This window comes from Pelecanus crispus, chromosome W (assembly GCF_030463565.1).
Source record: "Pelecanus crispus isolate bPelCri1 chromosome W, bPelCri1.pri, whole genome shotgun sequence".
NCBI lineage: Eukaryota > Metazoa > Chordata > Aves > Pelecaniformes > Pelecanidae > Pelecanus > Pelecanus crispus.
The window spans coordinates 18,393,644-18,400,077 of NC_134675.1; positions in this window are offsets into that span (position 1 = coordinate 18,393,644).

Genomic DNA, 6,434 nt, shown 5'->3' on the forward strand with positions numbered 1-6,434 from the left:
CATTCTTCTCCTACTAAATCCAAAACACAGCACTATGCCTGCTACTAGGAAGAAAATTAACTCTGTCCCAGCCGAAACCAGGACAATGAGCCAGCGATGCACCCTCACAGCAAAGAAGGCTAATGGTATCCTGGGCTACGTTAGGCAGAGCATCACCAGCAGGTCAAGGGAGGTGATCCTTTCCCTCTTCTCAGCACTGGTGAGGCCACACCTGGAGTACTATGTCCAGTTCTGGGCTCCCCAGTACAGGAGAAACATGGAGTTACTGGAGCAAGTCCAGCGCAGGGCCACAAAGATGATTAAGGGACTGGAGCCTCTTTCATATGAGGAAAAGCTGAGAGAGCTGGGGCTGTTTAGCCTAGAGAAGAGAAGGCTCAGGGGGGAACTTATCAATGTGTATAAATATCTGATAGGAGGGAATGAAGAAGAGGGAGCCAGACTTTTCTTAGTAGCACACACTGACAGGACAAGAGTCAATGGGCACAAACTGAAACACATGAAATTCCATCTGAACACAAGAAAACACTTGTTTTACTGTGAGGGTTGTCAAGCACTGGAACAGATTGCCCAGAGAGGTTGTGGAGTCTCCATCCTTGGAGATATTTAAAATCTGATTGGACATGGTCCTGGGCAGCCTGCTCTAGGTGACCCTGCTTGAGCAGGGGGATTGGATCAGATGATCTCAAAAGGTCCCTTACAACCTCAACCATCCTGTGATTCTGTCTTGTTTGAAAAATGTCATTTTCAGCTCATTTATGTTAATGGTGAAAAAAGGGAAGGCTTGAATATACACTTACATGGTTTCACTGTTCTCTGCCTTCCAGTGACATTTTGCTCTCCTTGTTTAACAGCCATTTTGTTCAAAGGGAAGATATATGTATCACATCCTTTCATGGAGGCCTTGTTTCTGCTCCTTCATATTCTTGATTTTAGAACTTCTAAAATTAAACTTCTAATGGAAGTTTTGGAAGTAGATGTAGTAGTTATATGAAAATACGCATATTTTATTCATTGTTCAAAGATCCAGAAGGGTCAAAGTTAAATTTTCTTTCATGAGAATTCTTCAGTGGGAAAGTTTGTGCAGAAAAGATGAAGTTATGTGTCTGCTCTATTCCATAGTGCCTGAGAGCCTCACAAAGCTTCACTACTCTCTCTCAGGAAGCTTGCTCTGTTTGCCTTCTGTCAACATGCAATGCAAATTGGCAATGATTATTCCTAGTCTGTGTATAGTTGTAGGCTAAAATAATAGCATGCAGGCCTGAAAAACAGGAAACTTAATTACTAGAATGATGCAATTAAAATAATAAGGTGATTGAGAGTGCAACTAGTAAACAACTAGATAATAGACCAATGAGAAGAATGTCTGGAGTCCATCAAAGGACTAAGAGAGGCCTCTACAAGACACCTGTGATATTGTATGATAAATACATCCAAACATTGTACTCAAAGATGCATGGCATGAACTGAACACATGGTACTGCTAATGACAGGTGCTTGAGTACATGCTTAGAACAAGGATAAAATAATTACCCAGTTAAAAATGTGTGCTAAATGCACAATAGAAGATAACACCCAAAAGGCATGATGTAAAGTATAAGGGATTGATCAAACATAAGTCCTAGCGAGCCAATGATGTGAGACTCCTTCAGTAGCTTTCATGTCATTTTATCAACACCTGGATGCTATTAGTGAGCTCTGACTAAGAACAACTTGAGGAGAAACGGTTAATTGTAAAGCGCAATACATTATACTTAGTATGTCACTGCTCTTTCTGAGCAAAATGCCCTTTATGAGAGGAATAAAGTTAACATAATTTATATTAAAAATTATTATTATTATTATGGAAAAGAAAACAGGGCAATTATTTTTATTCATGCCCATATTCTGGCAATGACAATTTAGTTTTCTAATGCCTGTGGGACCCTGCTGAAGAGCTCTAAATGGTATTATCAACCATGCCTCAGAAAAATCAGTACAGCTCACACACCAGTAGCATGCTGGCAGGGCAGCAGCAGAAAGAGAAACAGGGAAGAGCCACTTTAAATCATACACCCTTGTATGTTGCTTTTCCTGTTCCAGGGTAGTTATCAGTGTGATAAAGTCAATAGGGTTACCTCAGAGATTAATTTAGCCTATTATCTGCAGAATTTTTCAATAACCTTGTTGTTGCTATCACTTTATCACCACTTGAAGACATTCATGGCATATGGGATGTACTAAACACACAAATCCTTCAATTACTCACCAAATGCTGTGAAACTTGTAGGTGGCTTGGCACTCAAGCACTTGCAGTTCCTGATTACTAGCAGAATGCCATGTATGAGCCCACAGTGTACTTGAGAAATTTGTAGCTAAAGTAATTAGCATGGATTGAGAGAGTTGAAATATTTCAGATTTTTCCATAGGTCTATCACTAAATGTATATTAGGATATGAGTGTATAATAGCTAGTTCTGAGTGTGTTTATAATATCAGGTCTTCAGCTCTTTAAGGCAGAGCCCATCTCTTACAGTGTGATTATATAGCTCCTAACAAAAGCAGACTCCAGACACATATGGGCTCCCAAGTCTCTAGCTATTGTAAAGGAAATAAATCAATTCATAAAACACAAGACTGTCTTGTCAGAAAAGGCTTTAAATAGATATATTAACCTCTGAATAAAACATTATATTGATTTAAAAATGTGTAAGCAGAAGCTTATTTAGATTTCATGTTGACAAATCACCTTTGATAAGATATACAAAGAGGAATATAGTGTATGTTAGAACTCATGTCAAAGAATTATTTAGGAAGTCCTGAGGGGAAAAGAGATCATATGAACAACTGGGAAAGTGTCATAAGAAAGCAAGGAGACTATCCTGCAATATAGGTTATGACAACTGGGACTGAGTATATTATTTCAGATCTACTTAAATTGGCTCAAGATAGCTTTGCCTCAGATTGAACTAGAAAAATAAATTGGGAAGGAGCTGCTTCCCCAGCTCAGAAGAGGGTGGGAAAAGCCAGGTGGCTTGGGATGTGCAGAAGGTATTTTGGGAGTTATGGATTAGAAGCACATGGAATTCTTGTTATTGTGTCATATTGCAGGGGCAGTTGCCATAGTACCATTTGCTGCTAAGAACATATTTCTATAACATAGCATCAGGTCAAAACATTTATAAGAGGATTTTTCAGAGCCAATTCAAACATAACAGTACCCTGCACATAACTGCTGAGAAGCATGAGATGTAACTCACATATGCCAGCCCCAAACCAGAATTAGGTTCAGTAATTTTGATGCAGCCATATGGTGTTAGACATGAGGTTCTATAAAAATTGAAGTAGTTTGTGACATTTAGTCCATCTCACCTGTACCTTATTTTGGGAGACAAAGAAAACAGAATTTGGACTGTGAAGCATCCCATTTTAAAACAGAAGCTTTTGCTTGTTAGATTTTGTAGAATAGTAGAACAATTAAGACAAAACAATGACCTGAAACTATTTTCCCCTCGCCCACCAATTTTTCTGTCTTAGGGAACCTGGCAGCTTTCTGTGCTCCCTCCAATGCAGAAAAGAGATTTCGGAGTCCCAAAGCAGGACTTCTGCCCTCTCCACAGCTGTCTTCCAAACTTGACTTGCAATTCAGCTTCCAGGTTGAAACCAGCAAGGCCATAATCAGAAACAGGACAAAAGCACTGTGACAAAATTGCCCCTTTCGGGCACAGAAATAACTTGCCCCAAAACAGAGCTTTGGAGGTAGCTGAAAGTAGGTTGCCTAACCGAGCTTGCATTGTGCATTAGTGCATCATGGGAACTACTATTACTCCCTCAGCAATTATCAGGTAGAGTTACAGAGATGGTGACCAGCACAAAACTGTTCCCAACACTGCAGGGAACCAGAATCTGATCAGGGAAACACATTGCTAATATTTCACCCTCTACAATGCAATGGGCCCACCTTCACTGCCTCACCTATGCTTGGCTGTACAGCCCAGACTGTCAGGGGGAATTCTGCACAACCATTTGGCCTGATTTGGAATGGGATTGAAAAATGAAATTCAGGCAATTCTTCAGGAAGAAAAATAAAGGAAAAAAAAAAAAAGATGATGACAGACTCCATAAAAATTACCTCTTTGTGTCACTTAGGACACTTGCAACATAAGAGAGTATTCATTAATGAGAATTGCAGTGTAATCCCTCATCATACATTTGATTAAATCCAAGTGATTTACTGTGGTGACAGGCAACCTGTGGGCAGAGGACACTCGCTCCTGTGACTGTTCACTCAACTCTTGCTCAGATTTTGGCTGACACACAGCTCATGCTAAGGCCTGATGTATGCTGGGAGCAGCACCATTAGGTCAAAGCAAGGGCAACACATAGGCAGGACAGGTGGCCAGAAAGAGCTAAAGGGCCATTATGCAGCCATTATCAACTGCAGCTTGCTGTCTCCTGCAGCCATCATCCTTGCATATTGGCTGTCTGGCACTTTCTTCAGAATCCACTAACTCACGGTAATGGTATAGACCAAACTTCCAAGCTGGAAGGTATAAATGTGTTAGCTTATCCAAAAAGTTTTTGAAGTGGATCCAACAGCAGCTGGACTGCTGAGGCTTTCGTGCTTCCTGGTGTCATACAGGGGACACCCACACCCTGATGGAGGAGGAAGGATGAGCACTCTCACCATTGGCTAGATAACTAATTCTCTCTTTTTTTTTTCTTATAAGTGCATGGATTAAGAGTTATGGGTTATAAGTTTTGAAACCTTATGACTTGAGTGGTGAATAAGTGAATTCATGTGATAGACTAGTCTGGGCAAAGGGGATTGAGTCCCTGTTTGTCATGTTTGTTTGTTGTATTTCTTCATGAGCTCATGAAATAAAGATTAAATCACAGAGTACGTTGTCCTGTAAATTTGATAGATCCAAACGGACCATGACAGCTATTTCTTAGCAATTCTGGGGGATTATTGTGTTTTAAAGAAAATATCAAAGAATGGGGGAACAGAGTGAGGAAGAAGAAAAAGGTAACCACAACAGTCTGTCATCTTTAAGGGATATCAACTAACCACAGTGACTCTCTGGAAAATTGCTGATCCACTTTCTACCTCTTAGCACTACTGCAGAACAAGTAACTTGTTCTGTGCAGGGTATCTGCTGACTATTCACTGCTCTCACTAAAAATCAGCATTTTGAAACTTGGGTGTATAAAATAAATGAGATGGACAGGGGCTTAATACTGACCCCCCCCAAAAAAAACCAGGGAATTTTTCAAATCACGAATGCATAAATATCTTCCTCTTATTCCTTTCTTCTGTGCTTGAACCACACTCAGCTTCCCACAGCATTAAGCACAATCAAAACCTTTTTCTACTTCCTCACTGACATTCACATGAAGACATTTGATGACTGTATGCATTAATTCCATGAACATCTGTATGCTGCCTTCTCTTTCTATTTCTGTTCCACCCACACCTTTCTATACCAGCTAATCTTGGATTCAATTTAATCCCTTCATTTTAGAGATGGATTTAAGCTGGACTGCAGTACCAGCCATCTATGTTCCTAAAAAATTTCTCATAAAGATGTATAAGAGAAGCCAAAGTGGGATCTAAACAGGTCCTTAAGCATTTGTGACGTAGTGCTACTCATATTGGAGTGAACAGTTACCAGCCTATTGAATGAGACGCTCCGGAGGAAATCAGAGTACGCCATTGGCAAAAAATACAGCGTGACTTCCTCTTACCAAAGCCTAACTTTCAGTCTGTCATGGTTTAACCCCAGCCAGCAACTAAGCACCACACAGCCGCTCGCTCACTCCCCTGCCCCCAGTGGGATGGGGGAGAGAATCGGAGAAGTAAAAGTGAGAAAACTCATGGGTTGAGATAAGAACAGTTTAATAATTGAAGTAAAATAAATAATAACAATAATAAAAGAATATACAAAGCAAGTGATGCACAATGCAATTCCTCACCACCCGCCGACCAATGCCCAGACACTCCCTGAGCAGCGGTCACTGCCCCCTGCCCCCCCTGGCCAACTCGCCCCAGTTTATATATTGAGCATGACGTCACATGGTATGGAATAGCCCTTTGGCCAGTTTGGATCAACTATTCTGGCTGTGCCCCCTTCCAGCTTCTTGTGCACCTGGCAGAGCATGGGAAGCTGAAAAGTCCTTGACTAGCATAAGCAGTACTTAGCAACAACTAAAACATCAGTGTGTTATCAACATTATTCTCATCCTAAATCCAAAACACAGCACTATGCCAGCTACTAGGAAGAAAATTAACTCTATCCCAGCAGAAAGCAGGACACAGTCCAATAAAGAAGCATGATTCTGCTTGTGCTAACCAGTAACTAGGATGCTTTTGATGGCACAGCTCAAAAACAGAAGTCAGTCAACACAGTCAATGCGGGGATTTCTTATTATTTGGAATGCCCCATAAAAAGTTCATCT